This window comes from Barbus barbus, assembly GCF_936440315.1.
Source record: "Barbus barbus genome assembly, chromosome: 23".
Taxonomy (NCBI): Eukaryota; Metazoa; Chordata; class Actinopteri; order Cypriniformes; family Cyprinidae; genus Barbus; species Barbus barbus.
This window is the reverse complement of record NC_136751.1, coordinates 12,325,643-12,339,269: the sequence shown is the minus strand read 5'-3', so window position 1 is coordinate 12,339,269 and position 13,627 is coordinate 12,325,643. Positions and strand designations below refer to the sequence as shown.

General features: G+C 43.8%; 2 pseudogenes across 2 annotated transcripts; both read left to right on the top strand.

The window, feature by feature from the left end:
- Positions 1-237: 237 nt before the first annotated feature.
- LOC306842992 (vomeronasal type-2 receptor 1-like) lies at positions 238-1,613 on the top strand (annotated as a pseudogene). The gene is made up of 3 exons: positions 238-452; positions 633-921; positions 1,078-1,613. The product of its transcript is annotated as a vomeronasal type-2 receptor 1-like (transcript).
- A 575-nt stretch (positions 1,614-2,188) lies between these two features.
- Positions 2,189-3,853, top strand: LOC306842991 (extracellular calcium-sensing receptor-like; annotated as a pseudogene). The gene is made up of 3 exons: positions 2,189-2,269; positions 2,661-2,777; positions 2,931-3,853. The product of its transcript is annotated as an extracellular calcium-sensing receptor-like (transcript).
- The last annotated feature ends 9,774 nt before the right edge of the window (positions 3,854-13,627 follow it).

The window sequence follows — 13,627 nt, the reverse complement described above, 5'->3', positions numbered from 1 at the left end:
CCAGCAAAAACTTATTATTCCAATATTCACAATTGACTACTTTACGATAGTTTAAAAAAACAAAACCTGTTTTTACTTTATTCATCTATCCACTCCTGCTTGACTTGACTAACGTTTTACCCTATTTTACCCGAGGTCATTGACTACGTTCAAAATTATTCATCCATATTAATTATGTCTATAAATGTGCATTGCATAATTTGCATTTGTCTGGTGCATTTGAGCTCAAACTTTGGAATGCTTCTCTTTCTTTACACACTCCTGCTTTTCCATCACCTTCATATTAAGGTGGAAAACACTCTTTGCCGAATAATGGGAGACCCTAATTACCTGCTATTTTTCAAGGATGGAGACGTAACTATTGGAGGAATTTTTGCAATCCACAGAAAAGAAACATTACCTTCATTTGAGTTTACATAAAAACCTCATCCTCTTTCATGCTATAATAATTTGTTTTAATTAGTTAACTGCAAATCAGCTTGCAGCAAACGACACAACATTTAAAAGATTGTTTCAAGAATAACCAATATGTGAAGACAAAATAAATATTATTTACCGTTCTACTGTATTTTTTTTTTTTTTTTTTTTTCATTTAGTTGCTATTTACTGGTTTGATGTTGATGTTTCCACAGTGTGAATCTGAGAGATTTTGGGCTGGCTCAAACTATGATCGTTGCCATTGAGGAGATAAAAAGAAGTGAAAGTTTGCTCCCAAATATTTCGATTGGCTACATGATTTCTGATACATGTGGTTCAAGACTGTCTACCATGACTGTAACAATGGGATTGATGAATGGTCAGGAATTTGGACCAGGTGACAGATACAATTGACAGTCTCCTTTACATGCTATTATAAGAGAATCTGAGACTTCTGCCACAGTGATTATGTCCAGAACTACAGGACCTTTTAAGATTCCAGTGGTAAAGAGAAGTAACAATAAATATTTGTCATAATTACCATGGTGATGACTGTATTACTGTTACTTTTTCTTTACATTCATTCATTTTTAAATTGTGTGTGTGTGTGTGTGTGTGCACATACATACTTGCATACATTTTTTTTCTCTCTCTCTCCAGATAAGTCACTCAGCATCATGTGAATGTCTCAGTAATAGGAAATATTACCCTTCATTCTTCAGGACTATTTCTAGTGATTACCACATGAGCAGAGCACTTGCATCTGTAGTCAAGCACTCAGGCTGGTCTTAGGTGGGAGCTGTGAACAGTGACAATGAATATGGAAACAATGGAATAGCCATATTTCTGAAAACAGCTCAAGAAGAGGGGATTTGTGTGGAGTACTCCATAAAATTCTACTGAACAGAGCCAGAAAAACTAAAAAAAAATGGTAGACACTTTAAAAAAAGGCACTGCAATAGTGATTGTTGCATTTGTTTAATTTATTGAGATGGGCTTACTTATTGAGCAACTAAGTATTCAGAATATTACAGACTCCAAATGATCGTTGTGGAGCCATGGATAACTGCAAAGACTTATTTCACTCCAAACAGTTTTCATGCAATGGGAGGGTCACTAGGGTTTGCAGTGAAAAAAAAATAATACTGAAGGGTTTGCAGAATATATGGAAGCAGAATAATGACAATAGTTTTTGAAACATAAAGCATGCTGAATTCCACAAATCGAAAAAAAAAGATGCATTGCAATTAACAGTGCTTGCATTTTAATACCTTGTATTTCCGGGGCTTACATTTTTAGGTCCTGAAATTGAACAAAGTTGTTTATTTAAACTGTGAACCATAAACATATTTTTAAATAAATAAATAAAAAGTGTCAGAGTTACTCCGCCTTGTTCTGATGTCATGCTGAAGTGTGCCAAAAAACTCTCGGGATGACGGGGCGGCTGTGTCGGATTGCTCTCCACCGACTGTGCTCAAAAGCATGATGGGAAACGACTGACTGACGACACAGCTCATTTGTTCACACAACTATGATGCTGCGTTCTCTGCTAAAATGTTTTATTTTAATTTTTTTATCTGATTTCATGTGATTGTGTATTTTAAATTATTCTTGAATATTCCCAAACACTATGACAGTGCAATCTCTGTGTGAGATGTTATTGTTGTCATTAAGTTGCAGCAGATATGAGGAGCTCCTTGCGCTGAAAAATTACTATGAAGATGTGACTGACCACAAATATTCAAGCAATGTCTACAAAGCAGTTTATGCTATGGCTCATTCATTGCATAGTCGGCTAAAGTGCACAGAAAAAGAAGGCTGTGATAAAGGTCTGACAAAACAAACACAGCAGGTAAAAGATAGATGAACAGAATTGGATGAAAAAGGGAATAAAATGCTGCAATGTCAAAACTGCCCTTTTTTTCCCCCTAGGTGGTTGAGGCCCTAAAAAATATATATTTTGCCATAAAGACGGGAGATTATGTATGGTTTGACAGTACTGGTAGCGTAATTTTGAGCACAACATTAAAAACAGAAATGTTAACATTGTGGTCAATTTCTAAAACCCTTTCAAGTATTTGTTTGATCAAGAGAAGTATTTACAAATAAAATTAACTTACAAAGGCCCCTGTTATGCATTTATGGTCCAAAGAATGTAATATTCTGTACAAAATAATAAATTATGTAATGTATTTATTTTTATAATGTATTTTTTAATTTTTATTTATTTTTTCCCCATGTAGAAACCAAGGTCTGTGTGCAGTGAGAGCTGTCCTCCAGGCACTAGGAAGGCTGAACAGAAAGGAAGACCTGTCTGCTGTTACCACTGTGTGCAGAAGGCGACATCAGTAATAAGACAGGTAATATTCAGCCCATCTCACATTTTCAAATAAAATTAGTTAGTTGCTCTTTTTGTTTTCTTTTTTATACTGATAAGGATGAAGTTTATTATCAAAGGAGTTCATAAATTACTTTTTTGGCTCTAAGTATAATGGTCACAACTTCCTTTCCAGATTCAATTAACTGCAAACAGTGTCCAGAGGAATACTGGTCTAATGCTGAGAAAAATAAATGTGTCTTAAAGGCTGTAGAGTTTCTGTCATTCACAGAAGTTATGGGATAGTTCTAGTTTTTTTTCTCACTCTTTGGAGCATGATTAACTATGCTGGTGGCCATCCTGTTTTACAGTAAGAAGGACACCCCCATAGTAAAAGCCAACAATTCAGAGCTGAGTTTCCTGCTGCTCTTCTCATTGACTCTGTGTTTCCTCTGTTCACTTACTTTCATTGGTCGGCCCACTGAATGGTCCTGTATCTTGCGTCACACAGCATTTGGGATCACTTTTGTCCTCTGTATCTCATGTGTTCTGGGGAAAACAATAGTGGTGTTAATGGCCTTCAAGGCTACACTTCCAGGAAGTAATGTCATGAAATGCTTTGGGCCTGCACAACAACGACTCTGTGTTCTTTCCTTAACACTTACACAGGTTCTTATTTGTATGCTCTGGCCAACAATATCTCCCCCATTTCTCTACAAAAATATGAAATATTATAAAGAAAAGATAATTATTGAGTGCAGTCTGGGTTCTACTGTATGTTTCTGGGCTGTGCTCAATTACATTAGCTTTCTGGCTCTCTTGTGCTTCATTCTGGCTTTTCTGGCACGCACACTGCCTGATAATTTCAATGAAGCCATTACATTCAGTATGCTCATATTCTGTGCTGTATGGATCACATTTATTCCAGCTTATGTAAGTTCCCCTGGAAAATTTACAGTAGCTGTGGAAATATTTGCTATTTTAGCTTCAAGCCTTGGTTTATTATTTTGCATTTTTGCACCTAAATGTTATATTATCCTGCTTAAGCCTGAACAAAATACAAAGCAACACTTGATGGGAAAAACTGCACCTACATCCTTTGCCCTCAAGCCCTACTGAGAATTTAAAACAACATGTCTATATTAGCATGGAAAACATGCTGATGCAAATACTCACCTGGGAGCATGTTTCACAAACATAGAAAAACACAAATAAGAAACCGTTTATTTATTTAATTTTAATTAAAGCACAGATGGAAGATGCACCATATTAGTCTCATTAAAAACATGGGGTGAAATTGTTCCAAACAACAAAGAAAACAAGTGATGAAATTGACTGTTCAATGGGGTGTAATAATTTAATTGTTATTTTATTTGTGGTCTTAGAATGTAATGAAATAAAAAATAATAAATACAGAAAAACACTGAAAAGGTATGCGTCACGTTTATGTTCTGTTTTGGACTTTGTATTATGTGTATTGGTTCCTGTGTCCTTTTGTTCTGATTCCCGCCACTCCTTAGTTCCCATGGTAATCATTAGTATCTCATTTGTGTCAGGTGTGTTTATCTATTATTCTCGACAGTGTTTCCTATTCAAGTCTGTCCCTGAGTTTCTTTCACTTTTCAGTCGCTGTTGTATTTAGGTTTTGTTCTTTGCTTCTGCGCTTTGTTTTAAAGTTCACCATTGTAGAATCTCCTGCGTTCTCGTCTTTTCCTGTGCCCCGAGAAGCCGTGCCAGTATGTTGGGCTTAAATTGTACATGGGTTCCACATGAATCAATTCCTTTAATTCAAACATAAATTTGTTCACTTAACTGCAGCATCATAGAATAAAGCTTTTTGAATGTTCTAATTAAGCAGCCTCAAAATGTCTTACATTCTTCCGTCAAAGGATTAATTATTTTAATATATTTTTTGTTACATCACTGAATTAAACTAACTAACAAACTGTAAGAAAGCATGTATTAACATGATAAATGCTAGTTAAACAACATAAACATCCTCTGTATGCAGCTGTCCTCATGCAAAACATGCTGGGAACTACAGCTTTAGTAATATAAATAGTATATTCAAATAGTAATTTTAATATACATTTGCTCTATATAGTTTAATCTAATAGATTAGAATTACATTAACCCTTGTGCGACCTTATGGACATTTTTGTCCATTTCAGTTTTGTTTTTTGTTATAAGTGTGCCTGTGTTAATGCCAACTGCATACATTTTGGCTCAGGTGTTTATTTTTATTGGAATTTTAATATTTCACCCTCATTTCCTTCAAAAAATACATTTTACCCTCCGTACAAAAAATACTCACACCCAGGACCTTAAGAACAAAAATGTTCCCATTGAAACCCATTAAAACTGCTATTTTTAATCGCAGTGCCGTTTAACTGTAAAATGATGCAATTTTTGTTAATAGGCTTTCATTCTGTTGGCAAGGCTTCAAAATTAATTGTTTTACTATTTTTTACCAGATGGTGCCATTTTTTCAGGTTTGGTCTAAAAAGGGTCTATAAAGCAAATACTCGCTTTATTCCTGTTTTCTGCTTCTGCGTATTATAGAGCCAATTGGATAAATAATGCAGCTATAATTGTGTAGGTGTATTGGTATAGATGTCAGAGTGTGGTTTGTATGTGTGTCATAAAAAATTGAGTGTGTGTGCTTGGAATATTTGAGAAAGATAAACTCTACTGTAAATCACAAATACAGGTCCTTTTCAAAAAATTAGCATATTGTGATAAAGTTCATTATTTTCTGTAATGTACTGATAAACATTAGAATTTCATATATTTTAGATTCATTACAACACGACTGAAGTAGTTCAAGCCTTTTATTGTTTTAATATTGATGATTTTGGCATACAGCTCATGAAAACCCAAAATTCCTATCTCAAAAAATTAGCATATTTCATCCGACCAATAAAAGAAAAGTGTTTTTAATACAAAAAAAGTCAACCTTCAAATAATTATGTTCAGTTATGCACTCAATACTTGGTCGGGAATCCTTTTGCAGAAATGACTGCTTCAATGCGGCGTGGCATGGAGGCAATCAGCCTGTGGCACTGCTGAGGTGTTATGGAGGCCCAGGATGCTTCGATAGCGGCCTTAAGCTCATCCAGAGTGTTGGGTCTTGCGTCTCTCAACTTTCTCTTCACAATATCCCACAGATTCTCTATGGGGTTCAGGTCAGGAGAGTTGGCAGGCCAATTGAGCACAGTAATACCATGGTCAGTAAACCATTTACCAGTGGTTTTGGCACTGTGAGCAGGTGCCAGGTCGTGCTGAAAAATGAAATCTTCATCTCCATAAAGCTTTTCAGCAGATGGAAGCATGAAGTGCTCCAAAATCTCCTGATAGCTAGCTGCATTGACCCTGCCCTTGATAAAACACAGTGGACCAACACCAGCATCACTGACTGTGGGTACTTGACACTGGACTTCAGGCATTTTGGCATTTCCCTCTCCCCAGTCTTCCTCCAGACTCTGGCACCTTGATTTCCGAATGACATGCTAAATTTGCTTTCATCCGAAAAAAGTACTTTGGACCACTGAGCAACAGTCCAGTGCTGCTTCTCTGTAGCCCAGGTCAGGCGCTTCTGCCGCTGTTTCTGGTTCAAAAGTATCTTGACCTGGGGAATGCGGCACCTGTAGTCCATTTCCTGCACACGCCTGTACACGGTGGCTCTGGATGTTTCTACTCCAGACTCAGTCCACTGCTTCCGCAGGTCCCCCAAGGTCTGGAATCGGTCCTTCTCCACAATCTTCCTCAGGGTCCGGTCACCTCTTCTCGTTGTGCTGCGTTTTCTGCCACACTTTTTCCTTCCCACAGACTTCCCACTGAGGTGCCTTGATACAGCACTCTGGGAACAGCCTATTCGTTCAGAAATTTCTTTCTGTGTCTTACCCTCTTGCTTGAGGGTGTCAATGATGGCCTTCTGGACAGCAGTCAGGTCGGCAGTCTTACCCATGATTGCGGTTTTGAGTAATGAACCAGGCTGGGAGTTTTTAAAAGCCTCAGGAATCTTTTGCAGGTGTTTAGAGTTAATTCGTTGATTCAGATGATTAGGTTAATAGCTCGTTTAGAGAACCTTTTCATGATATGCTAATTTTTTGAGATAGGAATTGTGAGTTTTCATGAGCTGTATGCCAAAATCATCAATATTAAAACAATAAAAGGCTTGAACTACTTCAGTTGTGTTGTAATGAATCTAAAATATATGAAAGTCTAATGTTTATCAGTACATTACAGAAAATAATGAACTTTATCACAATATACTATTTTTTTTGAAAAGGACCTGTACAAGCACTGTGTGCAACAGCAGAGTTTTGCTGGCATCTAATGGGGAAAATTTGGTACTGCGTCCAAACAAAATCTTACTGAGAACTAATTTTTTGAGATGTCAACCTCAAATCTGGAACACAGCTTGTTTAGATTTATGGTTTTGATTTTCTAGCAGGTTTAGAGTTCAACATGTAACTTAAAATATATATTTTATATAAAATATTGTTCATAAAGCATTTTCATTTTCATAAACTTAAACTTCTTGTCACGGTTCACTTATTCATTGCTTCCTTCTCGTCCCGTGTTATTGTCATGTGCGTGTGTGTTGATGTGTGTGTGGGCGTGACCGAGCCATCACAGCTGATCAGCGCCTCAGCTGAGGCTCGTTAGCAGTGCCAGCTGCAGCTCATTCACGCACCTATAAATACTCACCTGTTTCTCCCCTCCATTGTCAGATCGTTTGTTGATGTCTTCACGAAGTCTTCTGATCCTGTTCCTGTTGTCTTTGTGGATCCGTGCTACCGTCTGGAGTCGTTGTCTAGTTCGTGGATTGTTGCTGTGTTTCTCGTCGCTCGTTTGGATACATCACTCTGCACCCACGGACCCGCCTCAGCTCACCATTTCTCTGTGTTGTCCATCTTCGTCCCTGCGCCACTGATCATCTGTACTCTGTGTTATCTGACAGTGATTTTCTACTAAAAGCTTATTCACTCACTATCTTGCTTCCTCATCCCTGGTCATGACACTTCTATAACTTTTTTTTTTTTTTTACTTTTCCTATTTAGCACCCAAACTCATTTAGAACAATCTAACTAATGTTGTTCAGGAGATAGACGCACTCTGTCAGTTTAAATCTAGATTAAAGACACATTTCTTTAACCTGGCTTACACATAACACACTAACATGCTTCTATTATTCAAATCCATTAAAGGATTGTTAGGCTGCATTAATTAGATCATCCGGAACCGGGAACACTCCCCATAAAACACGATGTACTCCTTACATCGTAAGAAGAATGGCATCAACGCTAATATTTATCTTTTTCTTTCTTATTCTGTTTCTCAGTCCGGATCAGATGGTGGATCGGTGCCGGGAGATGATGTCTCCATGATCGTCGGCGGAGGCCGGGACACCTGGATGAGCCGCGGGGACATATCCCCAGTGAGGACCTCGACTTAAATACAATAAAATTAAAAAGTATAACTAAAAATATAATAAAATACCTAACTACATAATACTATTATTGTTAGAAATTGCAACAATATAAAATATAAATAAATACATTTAAAACTTTAATTAAAACAATAAGTAAACAATAAATAAACATCTGCCCCCCCCCCAACTGAGCCTGGTTTCTCCCAAGGTGTTTTTTTTTTACTCCATTCTGTCACAGAGGGAGTTTTGGTTCCTTGCCGCTGTCGCCTCTGGCTTGCTTAGTTGGGGACACTTAATTTCTAGCGATTATCGTCAATTTTATTTAGCAGATACTATTTAAACTAAACTGATCTAGACAATGACATCTCTGAATTCAATAATGAAATGCCTTAACTGAAAATTGAGTGTTTAATCTTATTTTTATACATTACTGACACTCTATCCTCCAATTTGATACTGTTAAGTGCTTTGACACAATCTGTATTGTTAAAAGCACTATACAAATAAAGGTGACTTGACTTGACTTGACCTCGAGTCATAGCGACCCTATACACTTAAAAAAAAAAAAAACCCGGAAAACAGGCATTCTTTTATATTTCACTATTTTTGTTCTTGTTACGTATATTGTTTATAATGAATAGATTGAGGAATAGTAAGAAAGTTGATGTCTAACTTTTAAACAAGGCCCACAATCACTGGAGAACCTTATTAGAGAGTTTTTAGCCATCGCTCATTATTCTGATTTACCGGACATTATCTTGACTGAGATTTTTTGTTATGGCATTAATCAGCCTCTGCGATCTCAGCTTAGACGCAAGGGTCAGCGTTCGTCACTGAGTTGTTTTTTGGACTTTGCTTTGTTGACCGTTGGCTCACTATTCACTGTGGGTGTCGCGGATGAGGATCGCGACACCGCATCTATGACTGAAATGGTGGCGGCACATGAGTGCACTCACAAAATGGCCATCACAGTCATGTCATTACTGCCATTCATAAATCAAGTCAAGTCACAGCTGCTATTTCTGAGTCAAGCAAAGTCACAGTTGACCGTCATGAATCAAGTAAAGTAACAGTTGATCGTCATGAATCAGGTCAAGTCAAAGCTGCTTTTCCTGAGTCAAGTCACCGCTGATCTTCATGAATCAAGTAAAGTCACAGTTGATCGTCATGAATCAGGTCAAGTCACAGCTGCAGTTTCTGAGTCAAGTCACATCTCCGCTGATCTTCCAGAGTCTCTTCACGTCACCTCTGATCTTCCAGAGTCTCTTCACGTCACAGCTGATCAGCCAGAGTCTTGTCACATTCTGTCTGTCACACCCAGATGATCAAGATAAGTCCTTCAGTATCCTTCAGGGATGCACCACTGGTGTCTGCACGTGCAGCTCACTTTAACCCTCCTGTTCCTGCACCAATTCCCCTGTCCGAAGCGCTTCCCATGATGGGGATCGCGTTGTGTTGCGTTTGGGCTTCGTACGCCCCTTCGGAACTGCCCCAGGCGATGGCACCCGCTGAAGCTTCTCCAGAGGTGGTGGCGCATGCTGCAGAGCCTTCCAAGGCAGCCGTGCTCGCTTCGGCTCCTTGTATGGTGGTGGCATCATGTCATGGTCGAAGGAACGTCTTGGTTACGTATGTAACCCTCGTTCCCTGAAGAAGGGAACGGAGACGTCACGTCGGTGACCGACGAATTGGGATCTCGCTTAGAGAGACCAATCCCCTACGAGAGTATCTAAACAAGCCAATGCACATTGGCATGCGATTATTGCATCCAGCTGCCGCTAATCACAGCGTGAGTATAAGTAGGCAGCGGGTGCAGCGCATATTCAGGTTTTCGCTGAGGAGCCGAGCCGGTGGAATTTTAGAGGATTTTGTACCTCATGGAGATTGGCAGAAGATCTGCCGGGGAAACACGGGCTCTCAGGCTATACCGTGGACTATACACATGGGATCCAACTAGGCCTTTCATATGGAACCCAGCCCTCTACCGGTTCTTCAGCGAGTGAGGGCCTGGCGTCAGATGCTCCGCCACATCTGACTGCCGAGGGGACGGAGGAACTCGACAGGGTCTACAGTCCGGACTCTCTGGAGCAGTTTTAGCAAGCTGACCCGAAAACAGAACCTCTCAGTGCTTCTACCCGTTTGAGCTGAGAACACAGGAGGAAACCGGTTCCACACGAAGGCTATAGAACCTAGCGAACGTGTTAGGGGTCGCCCAGCCCGCAGCTCTACAAATATCTGCCAGCGAGGCGCCACGAGCCAACGCCCAGGAGGATGCAACAGCTCTAGTAGAGTGAGCTATCAACCTGAACGGGCAGGGCACACCCTGTACCTGATAAGCCAGGGTGATGGCGTCCACTATCCAGTGGGCCATCCTCTGCTTGGAGACGGCCTTCCCCTTCTGCCGGCCTCCGTGACAGACAAAGAGCTGGTCTGAGGTCCTGAAGCTTTGCCGTGGAGGATTTAACCTTCTTGCCCCCCTAAGGAACCTGATGACCAAGTCATGCTTACCCACCGACTTCCCTTCCACGGGGTCATGGTTGGCAGCAATCGCAGCCACATAGACTTTAAGGGTGGAGGGAGACAGCCTTCGCTCCAACCCCTGCTGCAAAAAGGAAAGCACGACTCTGATCGGGCACTTTCAGGGGTTTTCTCGGTGAGAAGAACACCACTCGACGAACAGGTTCCATTTCAAGGCGTAGGCCTGTCTCGTGGACGGCGCTCTAGCCGAAGTGATGGTGTCAACTACCCCTTGGGGTAGGTCACCTAGAACCTCCGCGTCCCGTCCAACGACCAGACATGTAGCTTCTGGACGCGGGTGCCATAAGGTGCCCCGTCTCTGAGTCAGTAGATCCTTCCTCAGAGGAATCTGCCAAGGAGGGGCTGTCACGAGGAGCATTAGTTCTGAGAACCAAGTCCGAGTGGGCCAGTACGGCACCACGAGCAGCACCTGCTCCTCGTCCTCCCTGATCTTGCATATTGTTTGTGCGAGAAGGCTCACTGGGGGAAATGCATACTTGCGAAGGCCCCGCGGCCAGCTGTGTGCCAGTGCATCCGTGCCGAGTGTTCCCTCGGTCAGGGAGTAAAACCTCTGGCAATGAGAGGTTTCTAGAGACGCAAACAGGTCTACCTGAGCGGGTCCGAAACGTCTCCAAATCAGCTGGACCGTCTGGGGATGGGGTCTCCACTCTCCGGGGAGCGCAGCTCGTGACAGCTCGTCGGCTGCCCGGTTGAGCAAGCCCGGAATATGAATGGCACGAAGCGACCTCAGATGCTTCTGACTCCAGAGGAGGAGGTGGCGGGCGAGTTGCGACATGCGACGGGAGCGCAGACCACCTTGTCGGTTGATGTACGCAACGGTCGCAGTGTTGTCCGTGCGGACCAGTACGTGTTTGCCTCGTAAACGCCTTCTGAGACGGATCAAGGCCAGATGTACCGCTAGCAACTCTAGGCAATTGATGTGCCAGTGCAGTTGGGGGCCCGTCCAAACCCCCGACACCGCAAGCCCGTCGAACGTGGCACCCCAGCCGGTGGTGGAGGCATCCGTGAAAATCACAGCATGCCTGGAGACCTGTTCCAGAGGCACTCCTGCCCGCAGAAACGAAGGGTCTGACCACAGGGTGAGGGTTCGGCGGCAGGCCGGTGTGACTTGGACCCGGTGAGTGCCGTGCTGCCACGCCCACCTCGGGACTCGGGAGCCAGTGTTGAAGCGGCCTCATATGAAGTAGCCCCAGCGGCGTGACTGCCGCTGCAGCTGCCATATGCCCCAGGAGCCTCTGAAATTGTTTCAGTGGGGCCGCTGTCCTGCTCTTGAACGCATTCAAGCAGTTCAACACCGACTGAGCACGTTCCTGCGTGAGGCGTGCTGTCTGACTGACCGAATCCAACTCCATACCGAGAAAAGAGATCCTCTGCGTCGGGGAGAGTTTGCTCTTTTCCCAGTTGACCCGAAGGCCCAACTGGCTGAGGTGTGAGAGCCCCAAATCCCTGTGTACGCACAACTGGTCCTGAGACTGAGCCAGTATGAGCCAGTCGTCGAGGTAGTTGAGAATACGAACGCCCTGTTCTCTCATCTGCCTCCGCAACTTTCGTGAAGACACGGGGCGACAGGGACAGCCCGAAGGGCAGGACCTTGTACTGATATGCCCGTCCTTCGAACGCAAACCGCAGGAATGGCCTGTGGCGCGGAAGGATCGACACATGGAAGTACGCCTCCTTCAGGTCGATCGCTGCAAACCAATCTCGGGGACGGACGTACCCGAAGATGCATTTCTGCGTGAGCATCTTGAACGGAAGCTTGTGAAGAGCCCGGTTCAAGAGACGCAGATCCAAGATCAGTCTCAACCCACCGCCTTTCTTGGGTACAATGAAGTAGGGGCTGTAAAACCCCGACCTCATATCGGCTGGAGGAACCGGCTCTATCGCATCCTTCGCCAGTAGGACTGCGATCTCTGCGCGCAAGACAGGAGCATCTAACGCTTTCACTGAAGTGAAGTGGACGCCCCTGAACTTGGGAGGACGCCGGGCGAACTGAATCGCATAGCCGAGTCTGATGGTCTGGCGGAGCCAACGAGACAGACTGGGAAGCCCTAACCAGGCCCCCAGAAACCGTACAAGTGGCACCAGCGGAAGCAGGGTCAGCATGTATGGAACACCAACCTGCGTTTTGGCAGAGGGTGCGTGGGTAGTACAGTTGACCGCACTCCCGAACCGCCCACAGCTGCTCACTGGCGAGAGAGGCGGGATAGTGTGAATCAAGACTGACTCGTCCACAACTCCCCGTCCCCTTGGGGGACCCAGAGATAGAGGAAACTGCTCTCTTGTCGAGTTTTTGGGTGCCAGAAAAAAGAAACAAAAGATTCTCCGCCCGGCCCTCCTCCGGGGGAGGGAGTGGTGCGTTCACCATCTCCCGAAGAGCATCCCCCCCCATCTCTGGGTCGCCCGTCTCAGGGCCGCTTGCTCTTACGCTTGCCACCAGGTTTGGCAGGGGCCTGGACGGGTGGGGAGGCTGCCCTGCGGCCGGCTCCACGGCGCTGCTTAGCTGGAGGCTGCTGCGTTTGCTGCGCGGGAGCGGGGGCCGAGCGACGAGCAGGCTGAGGCGCTGCCACCGGCGGCCGGGTGGAGGCAGCAGCTGCACGCCGGGGCAGGATGTGCCTGATGGCCTCAGTCTGTCTCTGTGCAGCGGAGAACTGCTGGGCAAAGTTCTCCACTGTGTCGCCGAAAAGGCCGGCCTGGGACACAGGGGCATTCAAGAACTGTCTCTTTTCCGCATCCCTCATGTCCGCCAGACACAGCCAGAGATGGCGCTCCTGGACCACCATAGTGGACATCGCACGGCCCAGAGACCACGCCGTAAGCTTCGTCGCCCGTAGCGCGAGGTCCGTGGCGGTACGAAGTTCTCTGAGAACTTCTGGGTCGTGACCACCCTCGTGCAGGTCTCTCAGTGCTTTAGCCTGATGAAC